Source organism: Zalophus californianus, chromosome 11 (genome assembly GCF_009762305.2).
Source record: "Zalophus californianus isolate mZalCal1 chromosome 11, mZalCal1.pri.v2, whole genome shotgun sequence".
NCBI lineage: Eukaryota > Metazoa > Chordata > Mammalia > Carnivora > Otariidae > Zalophus > Zalophus californianus.
Genome location: NC_045605.1, coordinates 8,082,626 through 8,109,735, shown reverse-complemented (window position 1 = coordinate 8,109,735; position 27,110 = coordinate 8,082,626).

Genomic DNA, 27,110 nt, shown 5'->3' with positions numbered 1-27,110 from the left:
ATGAATACACAACATCAAGAGTGAACCATAATGTAAATTGTGGACTATGGGTGATGATGATGTGTCAGTGTAGGCTCATGGGTTGTAACAAATGTTCCACTCTAGTGGAGGATGCTGATAATGGGGAGGCTATGCATGTGTGGGGGCAGAGGGTATATGGAAACTCTCTGCACTTTCTGCTCAGTTTTGCAATGAATATAGAACTGCTCTTAAAAATAAAGTCTATTAAACAACAAGTGCCATCTTGGATTATGAGCTACCTTTGAGCTCTCTTTGCTTCCAAGAACCAGGTTTCCCAACTTTCAAATATTCTTTCCCTTAACTCCATAAAACTTTGGAACATACTAGAAGCTCCACCCCCACAAATTCTTCATTTACTTTTTAAAGAAATATTTAAGTGTCTATTAGGACTAATCATTGTGTGATGCTCCAGTAATATGGTGTTTCACTGATACATTTCTTTTTTATTTTGTAAAACCTAAAACCTGTATTTCTCTTAAAATAGATGGCCATCTTATACTTGTCAGTGTTTTTTCTTTATTATACTAATATTAACTATAATATATAATATTTTGTTATTCAAAATATATATTTATTATATAAAATAATGCATCTTACAGTCAGCATCTTAGATTTCACAAAACATGGTAAAATGGTAAACAAAAAAATGTGCAGCTTCAGCCCAGTAATGGAGACAGATTTAAATAAATAATCATGCAAACAAAGTTACAATAATAACTGTGACTGGGGCTTTGAATGGGCGGTACATGGAGGTGTGAGAGATACCAGGAAAGACTTCCCAGAGGATGTGGCAATGGTCTGAGGACTAAGAGCTGCAGAAACAGTGAGCGTGAGCTACAGGAAGGAGAAGAAGTTGAGGAGGTAGAGATAACTACGGGTACAAAGGCTCTAGGGCAGAAGACAGTCTGGGGCATGGAAAGGTCAGTGTGGACGGAGGGCAATGACGAGGGACAGGGTGATGTGTGGTGAGCCTGGGAAGGCTCCTTTGAAGCACCGAAGTGAAAATGTCAAATTACAGTGGATTCTACAGGTCAGGAACTCAAGGGGGATTTCTGGGATAGAGATGAAAATTGGGGAGTCATCTGAATCAAGGCTGTCATAAAAGCCCTGGGCGGGGATGATATAACCAAGAGATGTGATTCTTGGGCTGCACTTTAGAATTTTCTGGGAGGCTTTTAAAAATCCCAATGGTAGATCCCAGAATCACTACTTTTTAAGGCTACCCATGTGATTCCCCAGGGGCAGTCACATTTGAGCATCATCAGCCTGGAGAGAAAACACAGAGCAAAAAGTGAGGAGGTGCTAGAATGAAGAGTTGAGAATTCTGATACTTAATGACCTGGTAGAGGAGGAAGAAGCTGCAAAGGAGCCAAACAAGGAATGGCCAGGAGATCCATGGGAAATCAGGAGAATGTTGAGTCACAAAAGTCATGAGGAAAAGGAAAAGTCACAAAAGTCATGAAGAAAAGTTTTCAGTAGTGCTGAATGAATCTGCACGAAATAGGTAAGGACTGAAAGCATCCTTTGGGGCCAATCGCAGAGAGGTCAATGTCAACCTTTGCAGGAGCTGTCTGTTGGTGTGATGGAGTCAGAAGCCAGATGATGCTGAGGACAGAGGTGGAGGTAAGAACACCTAGTGTGGAGGACTGCTTTTAGAAATCCAGCTGCAAAGTGGAAGGACACTGAGGAGATCACGGGGTAGAGAAACTTTTGTTTCGTGTTTGTAAATGAGAACTATCTGAGCATGTTTGAAAAATAAAAGAGAACAATAGCGCTAATATACAAGTGACAAGAGCAGGCATTTCCTGAGGAGCTGGGGAAATGAAAACCCAGACATAGGTGAAGGGGCCGGATTTTGATACGAAGAAGGGATGGTTGTTCTACTATAAGGGGAAGGAACAAGGGTGGTGTAGGAGACATAGAAGTCAATTTTCACATGCAGGAATAGGGAGAGAAAAGAGTTCTCATGCAAATTTCATCTTGCCTTTGAAAGCAGCTCAAAAATTCCTTATTAACCCACGCCCTTAGTTTGGCTTCAGAAGTTACATTTCTCATAAGGACAGTCTTCTCCTTGGGCTGCTTTCCATGTATGCTAATTATGTTATTGGCTGGCATTTCCTACAACAGTCCCTGCTCATATAACCACCACTGATTCATTAAGTCAATGTAAGCAGGGGTTACTCCTTAGCTGACTAATTAGAGATTGTATCCCTGAAGTTAAAACACATACACTTATCCAGCAAAGGGTTGTGTGGTGCCCACCCGGTGCCAAATATTGCACTGACTATTGAGAACAGAAAAGAGAAAAACAAACAAGATGGAGAATTTGAAATTCCCTCTCACCATGCCCTTATTCCAAGAGACTCATCATCTCCTGGAAAGCTAATAACTAGTAAGTAACTTATAATGATTAAAGAGTCCAATCACTGCACAGGTATTCTAAACCCTTTAGCATTGTTGTTGTTTCAAAGGCACTATCCCAAGATGAACATGGCTTCATCTGTGATAGCTCTTTCAGCAGACATAGCAGCTTTTGAAAACAAGATACTTCTTTTTTTTTTTTTTTAAGAGAGAGAGAGAGGGAGAGAGGGGTGTGGGAGGGACAGAAGAAGAAGAAAAGAGAGAATCTTAAGCAGGCTCCACGCCTAGTGCTGAGCCCGACACGGGGCTGGATCTCACAACCCTGAGATCATGACCTGGGCTGAAATCAAGAGTTGGATACTTAACCGAGTGAACCACCCAGGTGCCCCAAGAACAAGGTACTTCTAAGGGAAGTGTTACCCAAGCACCAAAAGCCTTTATTACCAATGTCTGTTGAAAAGGAGGGCAGTACTTTTATGCTGCTCTAGAAAATCAGACAAAAATTACTTACTCATGGAATTAGAAAATCTCCTGGTTGGGAGGATCCTTAAAGGTGATCTTCTCCAGTCTCCCATCTAAAGGTTGAGTTTCCTCTGGCTTGAGGAAAAGATGGCTGGAGGCTGAGAGTAGAGGACTGGGGGTTGGGGGACTAGGGACAGGAGCTGGGGGGAGGGGAGGGATCTCAAGGAGGAATGCTAGACAGGGAGAGCACACTCCTAGACCACAGACCACCCCTCTCCCCCACCAACACACATATATACAGGACTTTCTTTCATTCTTTTTTCTTCTTCAGCCCAGTTGGGATTGGAGTCAATAGAAAAATGATTATTCATTTCCACAAGACAAAAAAAAGTATTTTCCTGTATTGTACATGTTTTGTATTTCCTGTATTGTCATACCTTGCACATTATAAGCACATAATATTAATAACTGAATGAAATCACAACCCAAATGACCTTCTCTGCCAACTGGTAAGTGAACTACTAGAGTGTAAAAATATAATATAAACGAACTACTTCATGCCCTCTTCCCAAAGTGGCCAGGACTGTTTACAAAATGAGCTTGGTCCTCTGTGCCACGAATTGTGGTAGAAGAATCAAAGATAAATATGATAATGCCTGCCCTTGGAAGCACATGGTCTATTAAAGGTACAAAACAGTACAAATTTTAAAACAGTGATAAGTGCTACCCTAGATGTTGGTTGATCATGCTCCCCTGATGGGTAGGTGAGTGTGGCCTGGCTGATATGGGTCACTACAGGGCCCAGACTGGCCACAGGAGCACAGAGCAAGTGTCAAGACCAGGAGGAAGTGCAAAAATCACTTGAATGGGAGGCCATGGGTTGGTAAGCCGGGGAAGTGAGTCTATACCAGTAAATGATAAGAAAGAGGGCCTGAGCAAGGGAAGCAAGGGCAAAAAATGAACTATTGGGATTTCATCAAGATAAAAAGCTTTTGCACAGCAAAAGAAGCAGTCCACAAAACCAAAAGACAACCGACAGAATGGGAGAAAATATTTGCAAATGACATATCAGATAAAGGGCTAGTATCCAAAATCTATAAAGAACTTATCAAACTCAACACCCAAAGAACAAATAATCCAATCAAGAAATGGGCAGAAGACATGAACAGACATTTTTCCAAAGAAGACATCCAAATGGCCAACAGACACATGAAAAAGTGCTCAGCATCAGGGAAATCCAAATCAAAACCTCCATGAGATACCACCTCACACCAGTCAGAATGGCTAGAATTAACAAGTCAGGAAACGACAGATGTTGGCGGGGATGCGGAGAAAGGGGAACCCTCCTACACCGTTGGCGGGAATGCAAGCTGGTGCAACCACTCTGGAAAACAGTATGGAGGTTCCTCAAACAGTTGAAAATAGAGCTACCATACGATCCAGCAATTGCACTACTGGCTATTTACCACAAAGATACAAATGTAGGGATCCGAAGGGGTACGTGCACCCCAATGTTTATAGCAGCAATGTCCACAATAGCCAAACTGTGGAAAGAGCCAAGATGTCCACCGACAGATGAATGGATAAAGAAGAGGTGGTATATATACACAATGGAATATTATGCAGCCATCAAAAGGAATGAGATCTTGCCACTTGCAATGACATGGATGGAACTGGAGGGTGTTATGCTGAGTGAAACAAGTCAGTCAGAGAAAGACATTTATCATACGACCTCGCTGATATGAGGAATTTTTAACCTCAGGAAACAAACTGAGGTTTGCTGGAGTGGTGGGGGGTGGGAGGGATGGGGTGGCTGGGTGATAGACATTGGGGAGGGTATGTGCTATGGTGAGCGCTGTGAATTGTGCAAGACTGTTGAATCACAGATCTGTACTTCTGAAACAAATAATGCAATATATGTTAAGAAAAAAAGAAGAAGAAGATAGCAGGAGGGGAAGAATGAAGGGGAGTAAGTCGGAGGGGGAGACGAACCATGAGAGACGATGGACTCTGAGAAACAAACTGAGGTTTCTAGAGGGGAGGGGGGTGGGGGGATGGGTTAGCCTGGTGATGGGTATTAAAGAGGGCACGTTGCATGGAGCACTGAGTGTTATGCACAAACAATGAATCATGGAACACTACATCAAAAACTAATGATGTAATGTATGGTGATTAACATAACAATAAAAAAATTAAAAAAAAAAAAGAAGGAGGGCCTGAGGTAGATGTCAAGAACTAGAGCACAGCCCCAAAACTCAAACACTTAGGGAAATGAGACCTGGGAACTACAGTTCAATAGGGATGCAGGAAAATATGTGGATGAATATGGAACCAGGGGCTTTTGCCTAATCTGCCTTCCTGACTCTTCCCAATGTTTGGCACAGGCAGAATTGGCTCCATTTGAAAAAGTGGGGTAGACAGATGAGAAAAGAGTATTCAGAAGAAGAAGAAACTAAGGATTCAGAGAAAAGTTCCTGGTGGTCCTAGATGAAGCAGATGTCTTAGAACTGCAGAAGGCCTATGGCCATGCTCTTTCGGGAGGTGACTTCAGGTGTGGCTATCACCGCAAAAGCCTGAGATACCATGCAGTGAGTGCTCCTATGGAGAGGTGTTTCAATAGCCCTTAACTCTGTATGTAAGACTCAGTTATGGACTAAGCTGCATGTATTCATCACACTACTGGCTGTTAATACTCCTAGTTATTGATATGCATAATAAAGTTACACCAGCCTACAACTTTGAGACTGACAGATAGAAGGGGAATTCATTTGACAGATCAGATAATTCTTAATGGGATAAAAGGAAGATGCTCTGGTTCCCCCCTCTTTTTAATTGTGCCCATTAATAACTTGATCTTTTTTGGGGATGAGCTAGATGCACATATATTTCAACAAGAAACAGAAAGTCAAGAGTTCTCTTTGATGCCAATGACAGGACTTTATCATTCTGAACTACCAGTGGTTTTAACAGACATCTGACCCCAATTTTTAATTATCACCATTAAGACAGGCTTTGGATCCACTGTGCGAAAACTAAGTTATTTTAGGAAGATGCCTAACAGAGCCAATAACCCCAGAGCAATTAGATGCATTGATGTATCTCAATGGATGTTTCATACCTGTTTTGTCTTGAAGAGTATCCCAAGAAGCTAAGTTTAGTAAATCTAGACCGTGTAGGCTGTTTTCGTCTAGGCTAAGAACTGGAGAGTCTCAACTTTTCATTTTTCTATGAATTGCAGTAGACTCAAAATCACTTTCCAAATGAAATGTTGGCCCTGGTTGCAGGGACTTTCTAGCTCTCGTCAATCAAAACTGGAAATGGCCTTCTGCTCAGGCAGATTTTTTTTTTTAAATGATGTTTCAATTCTCAGAGGAGAGGGCTGATCCTCTCATGCCTAGCAGTTGAGAGCAGGCCCATCCCAGCGACCTGTCAGGAAAGCCCATCTTAAACTCACTGTCAGAAAACCTTTGAAAAGCTCAAGTAAAAGAAATAATTCCTAAAGAGAATTAATCTGGCAACCCCTTTCCTCTAGGTTCTGTGGAATTTAATCTTAGCTTAAACCAAACAAGCCACCAGAGTATGCTTTGGTGTGGTGCCAGCAGAACCAGTATAAAAAGTAGTTCTGAAAAAGCACATGCTATGTTTAATACGTAGGTGATACTGATGAGTATTTGATATTCATTACAGTGCACAGCATCTTTTGTAGGGAAATCCACCAAAGATTTCTCTCCTTAGCAACAGGGGTGTGTGTGTGTGTGTGTGTGTACGTTTGCGTGTGTACGTGCGTGCGCATGCATGCACATGCTGTTCAAAAAATTTTAATTGGAGAGCATAATTTCTGAAAAGTGCATAAAAATAGCACAGTTTGGCCGATGAACAATCTTGTTAAGCCCCATCGAGGCCAAGCGACCCTCCCTTCCTTCCTTCTTAATACTCTCCCTGCCCCTGGAAGGTAACCATCATCTTAATTCTCACCATAATCACTTTCTTGCTTTCCTTTATAGTCTTAAACCTACGTATACTTCCTCAGCAATACAGTTTCTAAGCACACACACTCTCTAATATATTGTATATATATCAATATTATGTAAGATTCATTCATGTTCTTGTAGTTTCTTCATTTTCACAGTTCTGTATTATTCCCATGTCTCGAAGCACCACAATGTATTTATCCATTCTACACTTAGTAGGTATGTACGTAATCTCCTTTTAGGAGTTATTGGGAACAACAGTCTTATAATGTATATAGAATAGTTTCTTTGGGATATACACTTTAGACTATAGTTTTGGGTTAAAAATAAATAAATATTCTATATACATATTACATATGTATATTTACTTATTTATATAAAGTTTTCAGGATATATATATATATATTTCTAGAGGACTAATAATCAGAATATTTGGAATAGCCTTCTACAGTGTTCCTCTTAATCAATGGATCGGTTTTACTGCATTGGTTCTATTACTCTTGTAAATTAGTCATGCTTCCCTCTTTGTATTGCTCACTAGAGAACTAAAAGCCACACTTACTGTCAAATGTGTTCTGCTGAGGGAGGTTTTGAAGGGGGGAGGTATGTCTGGGGCTGCTGTAGGAAGAAGGGGGCATCCGTCCCATCCTCGCTCATCCAAGCAGAGCAGTTTTTACTATTAGGAAATCTTATCGGCATGCAAACAAGTATAGAGGCTAATACATAATTGTTTCTATCCATTGTATATACCGGTTTTCCAAACACATTTTTATTTTGAGAAAAACTTCCATAGCTTTAAAAAAGAATGGAAACCTCTGATCTAACTCACAAAGAGAAAACGTACAGTGCTGGGATCAGAGGACCTGATTTGGTCGACCTGGGCTTGGTATAAGTCACATTCTCTCTCTGACCCTCTAGAGAGGCTCAAATGACTAGACGATGTGGTCATTCAAAGAAATTCAATGAAGAGTCATTAGTAAAATACTGAAGAGACTTGATGATAGCATAAACGCAGCTATCAGAGAGGACAATGGACTAGACTCTAGGGTCTGCACCAATGTCATTATTATTGCAGAGAAATTAATCTATGCACGTTGTTTAGGAATCTTGACATTAATATTTGAGATTTTTGCTCTAATATTTTCTTTTGGTCTATGACATAGATGGATTTTTTTTTTCTGTTTAAATCCATATTGTTCAGGAAAACTTTAATTTAATACTTAAGTATGCAGATTTGAAGCTGAATAGACTGAATTCCAGTTCAATCCCTCTAAGACTTAGGTGCCCTATTTATGAAAGAGGCTAATGGTAATGCCTACCACATCTGGTGGTTGTAAGGATTAAAGACAAAATGCTCAGCACCCAATCAGTACTAGCTGATATCAGATTATTCTGAGTCATAGTCTATTCTTCTCCCTTGAGCATGTCATCATCTTGGACAACATTCATATCTCCGCTGACAGCCAACACTCTAACTTCCTATACTTGTAAACCTCTTCCCTTGGCATCCACCTCCTCTCCACATCAGTCACACAACTACTCCCCAGACCTTGTTATCAACAGGAACTGTGTCACCTCTGGAATATCCTAATTGAGAATCAAAAATTTCCCTCCTGCTTTTTTTTTTTTAAACAGCGGTATTACTTAGGGAATGCCGCCTGCTGTAGCAGATACCACACACAATTTCAGCCTCTTACCACAATATAAATTTATTTCTTACCTCATTAAAGTCCCAAGCAGGTGCCCCTGATTTGTAGGCAGTTCTCATCCAAGCAGCAATTCAAGGATGCAGATTCCTTCCATCTGGTGCCTCCAGCATCTTCAACTCGTGGCTTCCAAGGCTGATGAAGAAAGGGAAGGGCATGGTGGGTCACACCCAGAAGGTTCTGTGGACCAGGACTAGAATGGGTGCATGATAGTCCACTGGACAGAACTCAGACACATGTTCATAAGAAAGACAGAGGAAAATTATCTGTGGGAAGGAAGGAAAAAGAAACAGGTTTGATAAACAGTTAGTCAATCTCCGTCATTCTCTTATCTCTCCTAATCTTCAATTTTCAGCCTCATGGAGATTTATAATCCTTGAATCCTACTTCCTCCTGACAGCTCTCTCTTTAGTCCTCCTTGCCTAGTCTAGCCTACTCCCCATGGCCTAACACTTGAACGCTTTCGATGCCATTAACTCCTTTACCCTCTTGTCATTTCCTGGTATATATTTGCAAAAGTACCAGCCACAGATAAATCTAAGCACTCTCATTCTCCACTCCTGTAACTAGCTTGCTGGCTTCTCCTAGGAGTGCATACACACACACACGCATGCATGCAAAACCAAGTGGACTGGGGCCACTAACATTCATATTTTCCAACATCAACCAGGCCCCCAGTATTACTATATTATTTCATATAATTCTAATGATCTACATACTTCTGATCATTTCTCTTCCTCTTTTCCCACAGTAACTGTATCTGTCTGTAATCTCTCTAAACTGATTGCTATATATTCCCAATTAAGTTTCAGTATATAACTTCACTTCCAACATTATGGGGAAAATAGAAGATAGCATCCTGGGCCTACAGAGATTACTCACTACATTGCTTTTAAAAGATGCAAGTGTTCTCCAAAGCAATGTATTCCTAAAGCTTTGGTGAAGGGAGTGTCTTTTGGGACCTCTCAGGGGACGTGTAGTTAAGGTGTGGTTTTGTGAAACTTACTGGACAAATCCATCCTAACACTGCCATCTCCCTAAGCCTTTGACTTCCTTCTTCTTCATTATAACAGTGAAGTTCAGGCGACTTATTTTCATTTAGCAATGCCCACTATTTTATCTAGGTTTTATGCAACTAAGCAAATAGGTAGAATATACTGAACCAGCAGACCAAATTCAGAATCTCTGGTTTGTTCACACATATTAACAAATTCAGTTGCATTTAGAATTATGTTCCTCTTTCCTTGATCTTGTATGTTCAGAATTCCTTTCTGCTGATCTTTACTAGAATTTTGCTGAAATAATTAGCAAATTCTTATAATACTATTTGGTGTGAAAATAGTCTCCTCCTGGGTTTAATTGTATAATTGGTCCCCTGATACACTCTGGGATATGACTCTAGATAAAGATGCTGGCAGGGGTTGGGGACATGGGTGCAATTGAGAAAGGACAGCTGTCTCCTTAGTCAGTCATTGCAAAGCTTTTAGTAGGGAAAAACAGCTTCATCAGATGAGGGAAACAGCTGCTTTGCAGAGCAGGGAAGGTTCGGGGCAAGTGAGGGCTTGGAAGACTCTAAACCATCTATGGTGGTTAATTTTATGTGTCAACTTGACTGGGCCATAGGATGCCCAGATATCTAGTCAGACATTAGTCTACATTGTGTCTCCGAGAGTGTTTCTGGACATTAGCATTTGAGTCAGTAGACTGAGTAAAGCAGATTGCCCTCCCTAATGTGGGTAAGGCTCATCAAACCCACTGAAGGCCAAATTTGAACAAAAAGGCTTTTTTGGTAAGAGAATTAAGGGAGAATTCACTCTCTCTACCTGTCTTTGAAATAGGAAATTGATCTTTTTTTTTTAAAGATTTTTATTTATTTATTTGAGAGAGAGAGAATGAGAGATAGAGAGTACGAGAGGGAAGAGGGTCAGAGGGAGAAGCAGACTCCCTGCTGAGCAGGGAGCCCGGTGTGGGACTTGATCCTGGGACTCCAGGATCATGACCTAAGCTGAAGCAGTCGCTTAACCAACTGAGCCACCCAGGCACCCCTGAAATAGGAAATTGATCTTCTCCTTTCTCATCCAGACTAGAACTTACACCATTGCTTCTCCTGGGCCTCCAACTTGCTGACTGCAGAGCTTAGGACTTCTCACCCTCCAAATCATGTGAACCAATTCCTTACAATAAATCAATCTCTTTCTTTCTCTGTCTCTGTCTTTGCTGAGACAGAGAGAGTTTTATATATATATTTATATATATATAAAACTCTCTCAACCCAGACTAATACATCATCTAGCTCTTCACATAGGTATCTGTTTTTGCTGGGGGCTCACCTCTTCTCCGAGGCATATCCTCACTTTCACATAGGACACTCAGTAAAGTAGTGAAATTAACAACTTTGTAACTCGGCAATTTGCAGGAGCAAATGTGGTGTTTGGCTTTAAGCTTTCAAACTTACATAATCAGACTTAGGTAACTCCTGATTTTCAGCCTGTACCTGAATTAGAAATTTGAACTTGATACTCTCCCTGTTAAGTTGTCCAGCTCAAACAGAAGCAATCTTCCTGTCTACAGAATTCGATTTTTTCAAACTTTCTATAAAACTATATGGTAGCTGCCACTTAGTCCCCCCAAACCTTATCTTCACATGGTACTCCATTTCAGATGACCACAGCTAGTAATTAATTCATAATTAACTCTATGCCATGATCTACTCAAGTCCCACCACCTCATATAGCTGGTACACTGTATTTGGCCAGGTAACTAATTGATCCCACATCACTGTATTTCCCTGTTGTTGTGAGCAACCTCTCTCTCAGTGCCAATTTCTGTATAAGTCCTATTTCTATGACTACAAATAAAGAGTACACTCACTTGCCTAACTTTAGAAATCAGAAATCCCAAGGTAGTGTGGTTTCATGGTTGATTACTTCAGGGGCTTGAATACAACCCTAAGGATGAAATTCTTTCTAGCTTTCCACTCTGCCATCCTTAGCATATCAGCTTTGCCCTTGGGGCAATTCTCTTGCTGGTCACAAAATGGCTGCTGCGGTTCCAGAGAGTAAATGCAGATATTACAAAGTCCAAGAGAAGAACAAAGAAAACCTCTCCCAGGAATACCCCTGCCCCATATCTTATTGGCCAGGATTGAGTCACAATCTGTGCATAAACCAATCACTGACAGGAAGAATGGAATACCATAACTACTCAGGAGTCATCTTTGAGCCAGAGATAGGACCACCTTCTCTGGGTGTATGGCTATACAGAGAAGAGGTATCAGAAGAAAATCAGGGCTCTGCCATCCAAGAAAAATCAGGGAATTCAGGCTGAGTAGGTAACCAATAGTGTCTGCATCAATGATGATGATGATGATTATGGACAAAGGATAGGAAATGGTGAACACCTCATTTTTTATTCTTGCCACCCAGTCTCCTCCTTGATGGCAGATGAGACCACGATTCAGGAAAGTCTCAATGGTGGGGCAGAAAGCTGGATCAAAAAGGGCAAGGAACTCTTCACTTCCACAGCAAATACCCCTATATCCAGAGTGAGCAGAGAAAGATAATTTCCCTGTGAGGAAGGGCACTTAGGTCTCAGTGCTGCCCTGGGGGAAGCTCTCAAGCTAGCCTCGAATCCCAGTGATCTGAACGCAAGAAAATATGGTTGATCACCCCTACAGTGGAGCCTCCTACTTCTTCTTACAAGAATATGTCTAATCTTGGAGGAGGAGCAAGATGGCGGAGGAGTAGGAGACCTAAATTTCATCTGGTCCTAGGAATTCAGCTAGATAGGTATAAACCATTCTGAACACCTATGAACTCAACAGGAGATTGAAGAAAAGAATAATAACACCTTTCTGAACAGAAAAGCGACCACTTTCCGGAAGGTAGGACATGCGGAGAAGTGAATCGGAGGCAATATATGGAAGGATAGACGGTGGGGGAGGGAGCCTCCGTCAGCCGCTACCGGCAAGTGAAAGAGCCTTGAAGCACAAAATTGGAACTTTTAGAAGTCTGCTCCACTGAGGGACATTGCTCCAGTGGCTAAGCGGGGGGTGGAACCCTCGCTGGGACAGTGTGACCCCTCAGGGTTACAGAAAGACCAGGGATGCCTGAGTGTGGCAGAGCTCCCAGGTATTGGAGCCGAGGAGCAGGCTCTCAGCTCCGGGTTGCCACAAACCGTGATCCGCAGCACAGTCGGGCCACTGCTCTTCCAGCAGGGACCCAAGTGGCAGATCCGGGGAGACTCCCCTTCCTCCCCCGGGAGGAGGGGCGCGGGAGCGCACTGCAGGAATCTGATGGGTTGGGAGACTCCACATGGGGTCGTGAGCCAGATATAGAAATGCTAGGTCACAGGCCAGGTGAGCACAGAGTGCGGCCAGAGACTGGGGAGATGGGAGTGACTGACTGCTTTTCTCTGGAGGTGCACTGAGGAGTGGGGCCCCCGAGTCCTCGGCTCCTCCGGGGCAGAGAATGGGAGGCAGCCATTTTCATTCTGGTCCTCCAAAGCTGTACTGAAAACTTGCAGTGAACAAAAGCTCCCGAGAGCAAACCCGAGCAGATTACTTAGCCCGGACCCAGCAAGGGTGGGGCAATTCCGCCTCCGGCAAAGACATTTGGGAACCATGACAACAGGCTCCTCCCCCAGAAGATCAGCAAGAACAGCCGGCCAAGACCAAGTTTACCGATCACTGAGAATGGCAGAACTCCAGCACTAGGAATACACTGAACATAGAATTCATGGCTTTTTGTCCCCCTGATTCTTTAGTCTTTCAAAGTTAATTTTTTTAATTTTCTTTTTTTCTTTCTCTATTTTAAGTTGTCTTATTCCCTTTTTCAACCAACATCTTATCAATCCCTTTTTTAAAAATCTTTATTTTTCATTGTTAGAGTCATATTCTATCCCTTCATTGTAGTTAACCTTATTTTTGGTATATATATAAGTTGTTTTCTCTTTAAAATTTTGGGACACAGTTTCTTCTAACGAAATATACCCTAAATCTCTACTGTATGGCTTTGTTCTAGTCTCCTGCCTGATCACATTCTCTCCCCCCCACTTTTTTTAAAATTCCTCTTCTTTCTTTTTTCAACCAAATCCTTATCAATTCCTTTTATAAAATCTTTTACAATTTTCATCTTTACAGTCATATTCTATCTCTTCGTCGTATTTACCCTTATTTTTGTACATATATAAGCTTTTCTTTCTTTAAAATTTTGGGAGGCACTTTCTTCTAACAGACCAAAATTGGCCAAAATCTAGTGTGTGGCACTGATCTATTCACCAGCCTGATCATATCTGATCATATTCTTTTTTCTTTTTCTTTTTTCTTTCTTTCCCTTTCTTTTCCCCCAATTCAGGTCTCTTCTGATTTGTTTAGTGTGTATTTTTCTGGGGTCATTGTTACCCTCTTAGCATTTTGTTTTCTCATTCATCTGTTCTCCTCTGGACAAAATGACAAGACGGAAAAACTCACCTCAAAAAATAGAACAAGAGGCAGTACCGACTGGAAGGGACCTAAGAGTAAGATGTCAGAACTAGAGTTCAGAATGACAATTATAAAGATCCTAGCTGGGCGAGAAAAAAGCATGGAAGATACTAGAGAAACCCTTCTGGAGAAATAAAAGAACTAAAATCTAACCAAGTTGAAATCAAAAAGGCTATTAATGAGGTGCAATAAAAAATGGAGGCTCTAACTGCTAGGATAAATGAGGCAGAAGAGAGAATTAGTGATATAGAAGACCAAATGATGGAAAATAAAGAAGTTGAGAAAAAGAGAAAAAGAGAGATACAGGATCACGAGAGCAGAATTTGAGAGATAACTGATACCATAAGATGAAACAATATTAGAATAATTGGGATCCCAGAAGAAGAAAGGGAGAGAGGAGCAGAAGGTATATTGGAGCAAATTATAGCACAGAACTTCCCTAATTTGGGGAAGGAAACAGACATCAAAATCCAGGAGGCACAGAGAACCGCCCTCAAAATCAATAAAAATAGGTCAATACCCTAACATCTAATAGCAAAACTTAAACGTCTCAGAGACAAAGAGAAAATCCTGAAAGCAGCTCGGGAGAAGAGATCTATAACCTACAATGGTAGAAACATTAGATTGGCAACAGACCTATCCACAGAGATCTGGCAGGCCAGAAAGGACTGGCATCATATATTCAGAGCACTAAAAAAGAAAAATATGCAGCCAAGAATACTATATCCAGCTAGGCTGTCACTGAAAATAGGAGAGGAAAAAAGCTTCCAGGACAAACAAAAACTAAAGGAATTTGCAAACACGAAACCAGCCCTACAAGAAATATTGAGAGGGGCTCTCTAAGCAAAGAGAGAGGCTAAAAGCAGCATAGACCAGAAAGAAACACAGACAATATACAGTAAGAGTCACCTTACCGGCAATACAATGGCACTAAATTCATATCTTTCAATAGTTACCCTGAATATAAATGGGCTAAATGCCCCAATCAAAAGACACATGCTATCAGACTGGATTAAAAAACAAGACCCATCAATATGCTGTCTGCAAGAGACTCATTTTAGACCCAAAGGCACCCCCACATTGAATGTGAGGGGGTGGAAAACCATTTACTGTGCTAATGGACACCAAAAGAAAGCTGGGGTGGGGTTCCGTATATCAGACAAATTAGATTTTAAACCAAAGACTGTAATAAGAGATGAAGAAGGACACTATATCGTACTTAAAGGGTCTATCCAACAAGAAGATCTAACAATTGTAAATATCTATGCCCCTAACATGGGAGCAGCCAATTAGATAAGCCAACTAATAACAAAAGCAAAGAAACACATTGACAACAATACAATAAAAGTGGGGGACTTTAACACCCCCCTCACTGAAATGGACAGATCATCTAAGCAAAAAAACAACAAGGAAATAAAGACTTTAAATGACACATTGGACCAAATGGACTTCACAGATATATTCAGAAAAATTCCATCCCAAAGCAATGGAATACACATTCTTCTCTAGTGCCCATGGAACATTACCCAGAATAGATCACATCCTAGGTCAAAAATCAGGTCTCAACCGGTACCAAAAGACTGGGATTATTCCCTGCATATTTTCAGACCACAATGCTTTGAAAGTAGAACTCAATCACAAGAGGAAAGTCGGAAAGAACTCAAATACATGGAGGCTAAAGAGCATCCTTTTAAAGAATGAATGGGTCAACCAGGAAATTAAAGAAGAATTAAAAAAATTCATGGAAACCAATGAAAATGAAAACACAACTGTTCAAAACCTTTGGGATGCAGCAAAGGCAGTCCTGAGAGGAAAGTATATAGCAATACAAGCCTTTCTCAAGAAACAAGAAAGGTCTCAAATACACAACCTAACCCTACACCTAAAGGAGCTAGAGAAAAAACAGTAAATAAAGCCTAAACCCAGCAGGAGAAGGGAAATCATAAAGATCAGAGCAGAAATCAATGAACTAGAAACCAAAAGAACAGGAGAACAGATCAACAAAACTAGGAGCTGGTTCTTTGAAAGAATTAACAAGATTGATAAACCCCTGGCCAGATCAAAAAGAAAAGAGAAATGACCCAAATCAACAAAATCATGAATGAAAGAGGAGAGATCACAACCAACACCAAAGAAATACAAACAATTAGAAGAACATATTATGAGCAACTCTATGCCAGCAAATCAGATAATCTGGAAGAAATGGATACTTTCCTAGAGATGTATCAACTACCAAAACTGAACCAGGAAGAAATAGAAAACCTGAACAGATCTATCACCACTAAGGAAATTGAAGCAGTCATCAAAAATCTCCCAACAAACAAGAGCCCAGGGCCAGATGGCTTCCCAGGGGAATTCTACCAAACATTTAAAGAAGAATTAATACCTATTCTTCTGTAACTGTTCCAAAAAGTAGAAATGGAAGGAAAACTTCCAAACTCATTTTATGAGGCCACCATTACCTTGATCCCAAAATCAAAGACCCCATCAAAAAGGAGAATTACAGACCAATACCCTGATGAACATGGATGCAAAAATTCTCACGAAAATACTAGCCAATAGGATCCAACAGTATATTAAAAGGATTATTCACCACGACCAAGTGGGATTTATCCCTGGGCTGCAAGGTTGGTTCAACATCCACAAATCAATCAATGTGATACAACACATTAATAAAAGAAAGAACAAGAACCATATGATCCTCTCAATAGATACAGAAAAAGCATTTGACAAAGTACAGCATCCTTTCTTGATCAGAACTCTTCAAAGTGTAGGGATAGAGGATACATACCTCAATATAAAAGCCATCTATGGGAAAAAGCCACAGCGAATATCATTCTCAATGGGGAAAAACTGAGAGCTTTCCCCCTAAGGTCAGGAACACAGCAGGGATGTCCACTATCACCACTGCTATTCAACATGGTACTAGAAGTCCTAGCCACAGCAATCAGACAACAAAAAGAAATAAAGGGCATCCGAATCGGCAAAGAAGAAGTCAAACTCTGACTCTTTGCAGATGATATGATACTTTATGTGGAAAACCCAAAAGACTCCACCCCAAAACTGCTAGAACTCATACAGGAATTCAGTTAAGTGGCAGGATATAAAATCAATGCACAGAAATCAGTGGCATTTATATACACCAACAAGACAGAAGAAAGAGAAATTAAGGAGTCGATCGCATTTACAATTGCACCCAAAACCATAAGATACCTAGGAATAAATCTAACCAAAGGGGCAAAGGATCTGTATTCAGAAAACTATAAAATACTCATGAAAGAAATTGAGGAAGACACAAAGAAATGGAAAAATGTTCCATGCTCATGGATTGGAAGAACAAATATTGTGAAGATGGCAATGCTACCTAGAGCAATCTACACATTCAATGCAATCCCCATCAAAATACCATCCACTTTTTTAAAGAAATGGAACAAATAATCCTAAAATTTGTATGGAACCAGAAGAGACCCCGAATAGCCAGAAGAATGTTGAAAAAGAAAAGCAAAGCTGGCGGCATCATAATTCCAGACTTCCAGCTCTATTACAAAGCTGTCATCATCAAGACAGTATGGTACTGGCACAAAAACAGACACATAGGTCAATGGAACAGAATAGAGAGCCCAGAAATGGACCCTCAACTCTATGGTCAACTCATCTTTGACAAAGCAGGAAAGAATGTCCAATGGAAATAAGACAAATGGTGTTGGGAAAATTAGACAGCCACATGCAGAAGAATGAAACTGGACCATTTTCTTACACTACACACAAAAATAGACTCAAAATGGATGAAAGACCTAAATGTGAGACAGGAGTCCATCAGAATCCTAGAGGAGAACACAGGCAGCAACCTCTTCTACCTCAGCCACACCAATTTCTTCCTAGAAAAATCGCCAAAGGCAAGGGAAGCAAAGGCAAAAATGAACTCTTGGGACTTCATCAAGATAAAAAGCTTTTGCACAGCAAAGGAAAAAGTCCACAAAACCAAAAGACAACTGACAGAATGGGAGAAGATGTTTGCAAATGACATATCAGATAAAGGGCTAGTATCCAAAATCTACAAAGAACTTATCAAACTCAACACCCAAAGGACAAATGATCCAATCAAGAAATGGCAGAAGACATGAAGAGACATTTTTCCAAAGAAGACATCCAAATGGCCAACAGACACACGAAAAAGTGCTCAACATCCCTCTGCATCAGGGGAATCCAAATCGAAACCTCCATGAGATACCACCTCACACCAGTCAGAATGGCTAAAATTAACAAGCCAGGAATTGACAGATGTTGGCGGGGATGCGGAGAAAGGGGAACCCTCCTACACTGTTGGTGGGAATGCAAGCTGGTGCAACCACTCTGGAAAACAGTATGGAGGCTCCTCAAAAAGTTGAAAATAGAGCTACTGTATGACCCAGCAATTGCACTACTGGGTATTTACACCAAGAATTCAAATGTAGTGATGTGAAGGGGTACGTGCACCTCCATGTTTATAGCAGCAATGTCCATAATAACCAAACTATGGAAAGAGCCAAGATGTCCATCAACAGATGAATGGATAAAGAAGATGTGATATAGGGGTGCCTGGGTGGCTAAGTTGGTTAAGCGTCTGCCTTCGGCTCAGGTCATGATTCCAGGGTCCTGGGATCGAGCCCCGCATCGGGCTCTGTGCTCAGTGGGAAGCCTCCTTCTCTCTCTCCCTCTCCCCCTGTTTGTGTTCCTTCTTTAGCTGTGTCTTTATATCAAATAAATAAAATAAAATAAAATAAAATAAAATAAAATAAAAAAGATGCCACACACACACACACACACACACACACACACACACACACACACACAATGGAATATTATGCAGCCATCAAAAGGAACGAAATCTTGCCATTTGCAACGACATGGATGGAACTGGAGGGTGTTATGCTGAGTGAAATAAGTCAATCAGAGAAAGACATGTGTCATATGACCTCACTGATATGAGGAATTTTTAACCTTAGGAAACAAACTGAGGGTTGCTGGAGTGGTGGGGGGTGGGAGGGATGGGGTGGCTGGGTGATAGACATTGGGGAGGGTATGTGCTATGGTGAGCGCTGTGAATTGTGCAAGACTGTTGAATCACAGACCTGTACCTCTGAAACAAATAATACATTATATGTTAAAAAAAAGAAGAAGAAGAAGAAGAAGATAGTAGGAAGAGAAAAAGGAAGGGGGGGAATCAGAGGGGGAGACGAACCATGAGAGACGATGGACTCTGAGAAACAAACTGAGGGTTCTAGAGGGGAGGGGGTGGGGGGATGGGTTAGCCTGGTGATGGGTGTTAAGAAGGGCACGTACTGAATGGCGCACTGGGTGTTATGCACAAACAATGAATCATGGAACACTACATCAAAAATTAATGATATAATGTATGGTCATTAACATAACATAAATACGTCTAATCTTACGGTTCATCCAAAGGAAACACAGTATCCCCACATTACAACATGAAAAATCAATATCCATAGCAGGGAACTCAAGTCTTGGGACAGAACCCAGTTACATGCCCACTGGGTCTCTTGACTTCTCTCGCACCCTTAGTTGATTCCCAGACGGCACCAGTCACCATCCAAAAACGGACAAATCATCATACCTTCAAAGCAAATGAGAAGAAAAGGTGGGGAATAGTTGAAAGAAGTGAGAACCTGTTCCTCTTTGCAAATACCCATTACATTTCTCCTTGATCTTTGGATATGTTTTCCCCCAGGATGTTCATTAAACTCCTGTCACCTATATACATACACCTGGGGGAAGGCAGGAAGATTATAAAGTGGAGGGAGAAATCTAACCAACAGATTATAAAGTGGAGGGAGAAATCTAACAAACAGATTTTAAAGTGGAGGGAGAAATCTAACAAACAGATTTTCAAGTGGAGGGAGAAATCTAACAAACTGCAGGTGTCGACCACATGGACAACTCCCATCTTCATGTGGAAGCTACTCAGAATCTTCTGTTCTGTGTGGCTGTCAGGGTGGCAAGGACGATTTGTCCGTGCCGCCTTCCCTAGACCCACACGTGTGCCACCTTCAGTGTGCACAGTGATGCAGGGCCAAGTGTCCTCTGCTCTGGGCTGAGCAGATGCTCACACTGGGCAATGCTGGGAACAGTGGTGAGTCTCTGGAAGCCAGCTCCCACCGAGCCCTTGCAGCCTCCAGCTGAAGGAGAGCAGAACTTGCCATTTTGTCTCACAACCTTATGATCTCACCAGTTACCCTCACCACCCCCATCCAGAGACTCTCACTATCCCAAACTCTTTGGAGTGCTCCTAGCTTAGCTGTTTTGCATTCATCACCTTATTTTGATTTTCGGTCCTTACAAAGGTTCTGACAGGTGGCCAGGGAGGTGGGGGTTGGGGGCGGACAATGATTCCTGCAGGGCAGGTGGGAAGCTGCCGCTCAGGGAGGAGGTATCTTCTGTTCCCTGAGATCACAGTAAGTGGTGAACGCACCAAGCCACCTTCTCCTTCTGGCACTTCAGAACTCTGCAGGATTTATGGTCCTGGGCGAGAGCGACAATCTCCACATATCATTGCCACGGTGGTAGAACATAAACTTAAAGTGCTAGAGAAGGCTTTAGAGATTGTTGGCTCTGTTTTTGGTAATGACAAGCACCCAAGAGGAGCTGAGGGGGTCGGGGGAACCCGGGGCCCCGGATGCTCCCTCCAGTGCCCTTTGTTCTCTCTCTCTCCTCACACTGCCACCACGTTTGGGGCCCTTTTATTTCCAAGCTCCTTCTCTTTTACCAGGGGAAAGTCATTAACTTTATGAGCAGTAACTCCTGATTTTGAAGCACTTCAATTTAAAGCCATGGGGAGGAAATAATTAAATTGACTCCAAGTCACAGCATTTAAAACGCTGATAGACACCAGGGCCTTTTTTTTTTTCTTCTTTCCAGTGTGTTTATGAACAGAATTAATCACAAACGCTTTCACCTTAGCAACCCACTGAGCTGGAGTTGGAATGAAACATTTTGTGCAGCAAAAATCCACTCAAATATTCAAATAGAGACTAACAGACTAAAAAATATTCCATCTAAATGCATAGAATATTTCCTGCATGAAGATCACAGGTCCTATCAGTCTGTAAGTTCGTGGGGGCACTCAGTGGGGCTATGCAAGCAGGAGAAACTAACTGCATCTGCAGACTCTGAAGCAGAGTCGGTGAAAATGAGCCAATGCTACACTTGGGGTTTTAAAAATGTTTGTGAGAGGTCAGTATTTACTGGCCAATTTGAGCTTTTTGACCTTGTTTTCTATTTTAAAATTTCTGATCCTCTCCCTTCTATTGATGCAAGCATCTGCTGTTGCCTTGGAGAATAAGCACCTTGCTTTTGGATATCTGACCTCGCAGGAAGGAAACTGGACTGAGGGCTTATTTTGCTGGCCAGGTTTAACCCAGATGAAACCTGCTCTTCAGATGCCTTCTCTGGCATTGCTGCTTTGACTGACAATCACAGGATATCCAAAAAGCTTCGGAATCTACTTCCAGACTGTCGATGGCCACAGAGGGGTGGAGGAGGCAGAGGGAATGGAAATAGAGCTTTTTATACATTATGTCACTGAATGCTTCCAACAGTGCTGGGGAACAGGTAATGCCCCCATTTTACAAATGAGGAAACTGTGACTTGGAGAAATTAAATGGTTTGCAAAAGGTCAAAAAAATAAATAAAGGGCCAGAACTAGGTTCAAATTCCAGAGCTCTTTCCATCATATGACCCTAGTTAATATCCTCACTGACTTTGAAAGCGTGATGATTTGTCCTTTTCTGGATGGTGACTGGTGCCTCCTGGGAATCAACTGAGGGTGCGAGAGAAGCCACGAGACCCAGTGGGCATGTAACTGGGCTCTGTCCCATAGCCTCGGATCTTGGCCAAACCTGGGGGCCGCTGCTGCGGTGGAAGACGGGGTGAGGGTGTGGCTCTCACACTCAGCCCTGCAGATGTGCTCCCTGGATCTGAGAACCAAATCCAAGCACCTGCCCTCAGCACTAATGCCCGGATTATTTCTCTTTCTGTTCCGCAAAAGCTTTCTCTGCATTCCCTCCTCTGTGTGCAAGTGCTCCCCCACTCCTGCTGAGAACTCCCTGCCCCCAGATTGCTAGGTCATCTAGCTCATCTTCTCTGGTTCAAGGCCCGGCTGCAGTGCCCCCTTCTCGGGAAGCAGTTCCCCTGTTGTCTCAGCCCTTGGGGTGGCCCTCTTCTCAGAACAATGTTCCATGTCTTCTCTGTGCCACCTTAAGCCTCACACCCACCTTGACAATGTCTAAGCGAGATGAAGAAACAGATTCAGATCACAATGTGCCTTTACTTACCACCTTACAACTGCAACTCCTGCCCACCTCTCCAGCCTCATCCCCCACCAGGCTCCAAACACTCCAGCCTTCTTCCTACACCCTTGAATACACCAAGCTTTCTCCTGTGTTAGGGACTTTGTACTTCTGTTGCCTCAGCCTAGATCCTTCCAATACCTGGCCCCACAATCTTCCCATGCCAAAATATTTCTATTCATTCACATCTCAGCTCACACTCCCCCTCCAGGCAGACTTTCCTGACCACACTAAGTAGTTCCCTTACCCAAATGCCCACTCTTACTCCCTCACCTAGTTGCCTGTTCTTTCTTGAAGGCACCTGCCCCCACTTGACATTACCTTGCTCACTGATTTGGTTGTTTGCTTATCACCCACATGCCCCCTTGGATGTGTGTTTGGGGATTGCAAGGACCTTCTTGACTTGTTCCCCACTGGCTTCTCCATGCCCAGGACAGTGTCTGGCTCCATAATTATTTGCTCAATGGATATGAAAGAAAGAAGGAATGAGAGAGGCTAGAAGAAGGAAAGTGGAAGCCTGTGGCCTTGGCGTTGTCATGTGGTACTCTATAACCTTGGACGTCCTTCCTACACATTCTCTTGTTTAATCCCCCCAACAGCACTAAGAAATAGGTAAGAGAGTTCCCATCGACGGACAGAAGCTATTAAAAGTTACTGAGTACTCTTCAAGCACTCTGTTCTCAAATGGAATTGAATGACAAGTGAAGAAGAGAGTCCGAGAGAGAGAGTATTACAGGATAAGTTGCAGAGGCAAGATCTGCTCTCAGGCTGACTGCAGAGCCCACGCTCTTAACCAGCACACAAAGGCCACAGATTCAGAAAAGTTAAGTGTCTTATACATCATAAGGGACTCAAAGATTTTGAATCCTTGAATATTGGACTCCAGCCTTTTGCTGCCCTTGCTTTTCCTTCTATACCATACCAAGCACCTAGCTTAGGAACCGGGGAGCAGTGGAGGAAGGGGAGTTTGTGAAGGGAGAGGCCCCATTTCCCCCATGCACTGGATGTCTTCCCTTTGCCCCCTCCAAATCCACTCTCCACCCTCTCCACCCTGCTCTGTGTCCTGGAAGACTGACCTGCAAGGATCACACCAAAGAGCACCCTTGCTCTCTTGCTTCCAGCTGAGTTCAGTCATCAGAGAACACTGGGAAAAGAATGCAAAGGGTGGGGGGAGGGGCAAGGAAGTTATCTAATCCCTCCCTCCTAGGGAGGGCAAAGGTCACATCTCATGTAGGGCAGTCCTGTCTTCAAGGCTCCTGGTTCTTCAGCCTGGGGGTAATACCAGCACCCCTCTGTGACTAGCCGCAGGCCCCTTCACTGTCTGCTATCTCCGGTGGTTTCCTCTCCCCTGCCTTTAAAAACAGCGTGTCAAGGCTCCTCAAATGACCCATGTGTGTGTCATCTATTCGAGTCCCATTAGAACTTGACTTACACGTTGCACTCAGAGCTCTCCCAGGGATCCCAGTGAGAGACTTTGGCTGGCAAGTCTTTTGTCATATGGACCCAGAGCGACTGAATAGCCCATACCCCAACAGACAGTTGTATTCGGTGCACAGACAGCTTCTCCACTTGCATTTCTTTGTTCGAGGGAGGGAATAGAGCCCTTGAGAGCTTCCTTTCCGACCCAGGCGATTTCTCCATTAGGAGGCCCGTTTTTCATAAGGTCCCATTTTTGAGGCTCAAGCAATTGGCCCTTTGCCTCCTACAAACTTCCTTTTCAACAGATATTATTGTCACTCCTGTAACTGTTATGGTGACTATATATAGTCTTATCTCTATCCAAAATTGTATTGATTGAATCATTGGTTCCTGATTCTCCTCCAACAGTGGCCACAACAGCTATCTTATTCACCCCTGAATCTCTAGAGCCTTGAATGTCCAAAACCTGGTACATGGTAGCTTCAAGGAGAATTTGTTCATGAATTGAGAGACTTAAGTATGCTTTGATGAATAAGGAATGGGGGAAGGTCCTTGTGGCACCAAGAGTCCACTTCTTTAGGCTACTGAAATACGTAATTTCTACCACCCTGGGAAAACACAGTGACTAAGCATTTAGTGGACTCATGAAAAGGTATATGGCATTTCCCAAAGTTTTCATCCATACTAAGCAAACCAATGTCATTCTAAGTACTAGTTGTACTTCTGAATGAGGAAACACAATTTAGGAAAGGGGATAACAATTGAAAGAGGGTTCTGAGCTCTGGATCTTAGTCTGTCACCCCAGCAGGTACTGACTCCTGGCTGAGCTCTCGCTCAAGTCCACTTAAGAACAAGGGTTGAAAATATTCTAAACTTAGACTGTGGTGATGTACAATTCTGTAAATAAGCCAACAGCCATGAGATGATACCCTTTCTGTGGATGAATTTTATGGTATGTGAATTATATTTCAATAAAGATATTAAAAGAAAAAAAGAACCAAAGGAACCCAATCAACCTGGATATTGAACTCTTCTTCAGTGTGGCACATCCATTATTAACAAGGGGAAGCAATTCACTCTAAGACTATATACTGAAATCAGAAGAATATAGGTAATTTCTTATCAAAAGGGTAAATAGGGGCGCTGGGGTGTCTCAGCGTCTGCCTTGGGCTCAGGTCATGATCCCAGGGTTCTGGGATCCAGTCCCGCATTAGGCTCCCTGCTCAGTGGGGAGTCTGCTTCTCCCTCTCCCTCTGCTGCTCTCTCGCTCCACTCTCTCTCTCTCAAATAAATGAATAAAATCTTTTTTAGAAAGGGGGTAAATATGTTAAAGACACCAAGCAAGAGGCACTCTGAGTGGCTACAGTCCATACCTTTAGTCTTCAGAAATGAGTCAAGCAAGTTGCTCAACGTCACGCAGCTAGCTAGGAGCAGAGCTGGTCTAAACCTGCGGTCCCGTGGCTGCCAAGGTGCAGCCCTTCCTTCTGCACCAGTGGTAACGCTGCAGTGGTGAAACTTGGAAAACATTTATTTCTGAACTCAAACAGGATAAATAAATTCCAGAAACTATATAAATCACTAAATATGACATCAATCTGAATCTAATTCTAGAATGGATTTTAAAATATGTGGTATGTGAGCCTTTAGAAAAGCAAGGATTGTTATATGAAGTCAGCATGGATTATTAAGAATGAAACTCCCAAAACTGTTCTATCTGCTTTATGAAAACGATTCCAGTAGATTGGGGGAATGACATAAATGTACTGTTTCTTGATTTAACTGAAACATTTGATAAATTCTTTCATACTTTTTGCAAACAAGATGCAAATGTGACCTGGATAATAGCAAACTTTGGAATATGCATTCAGTCACTGTAGCTGTCCATGTGAAAATTGTACACTGGCATTAATCGAAACATTAATATAATCTTGGGCTGCATTAATAGCAATAGGATCACTGTGTTTTGTGCTGTCTGATCACATCTGGGATTTTTTTTTTAAAGATTTTATTTATTCATTTGACAGAGAGAGAGAGACCACAAGCAGGGGCAGAGGCAGAGGGAAAGGGAGAAGCAGGCTCGCCACTGAGCGGGCAGTCTAATATGGGGCTTGATCCCAGGACCCTGAGATCATGACCTGGGCTGAAGGCAGATGCTTCACCCACTGAGCCACCCGGGTGCCCCACACATCTGGGATTTAAGGCAGACATTGACACAGTGGAATATCTTTGCAAGAAGGTAGCATGAGGGTGATGGGGTTGTCTCTGAAAAACATGCCATGGCTCATACGAAAATTAGTTAGAACTAGTGCCTTTTACACATAGGAGAAGAGACTCGGGGAATTATGGTCCAACTGTCCTAAAATACTTAAAAGTTGCTGGGTGAAGATGGATCATACTTAGTCCACGAGACTTCCGAGAGAGGATTAGGTACGGAGTGGAATGACGAAGGAGTGCTAGGTGGAATGGGGTAAATCAAAGTGATGTTAACTGGCATAACTGAAATTGCTCTGTAATCTTGGCCTCAAGCCTAAGCACTCAAAAACGTATCCCTAGATCAGGAGACATAGCTGAAAGCTAATTATGTGAATGACATGGTCTTGAATCCGTACAGAATGACTTTCACAGATATTAGTTTCTATTATGTTCTCAGGTTACACAACGGATAATCTGTTAAAAAAAAAAAACCCATATGCATTGATTGGAAAAATATGACTGAAGATGTCCCACATATAGCTTCTTGTTCCCTATGTTAAGAACACCAAGAGTAATTTCCTTTTCACCTAAGTTGCAGGATAAACTTCGCTTCCCTAGACAACTGAAGACCTCATTATCTGTCCCCTCGAATCTGATGTCTCCCGCCATCACCTGTCTCGCTGAAAGGGAGCAACACGTACTGCTCACCTGCCACGCACTCTACACTGTCCCTGTTCCTGTGGCACGGAGTCCGGCAGGTTCGACTGCTCTAACACACTCACACAGCTCCCCCCAGGGCTACTGCCTCAGTTTCAGTCAAGTAAATGATATCTAAGATAGGCAGGAGTCCTCTCTCCACCAAAATCTCCTCGCAATTTCCTTAAAAACACCTCCTCAGCGAACCCTACACAGGCCACCCTAGTCCAGAACCTCAGCCTCTTCCCCACCTGCAGCCCTCCTGGTACCCCTTACCCTGCTCTACTTGTCCGCTTCTTTTTCCATTTAACTTACCATCTTCCAAAACACTATATAATCTATTTATAATTCTTATTATTGACTTCTTTTTAGGTCTCATTTTAAAAGTCATTTAGCATCTAAATGGCTTTTTAAAATATCCTTCCAAGATTTTATTTAAATTCAAGTTAGT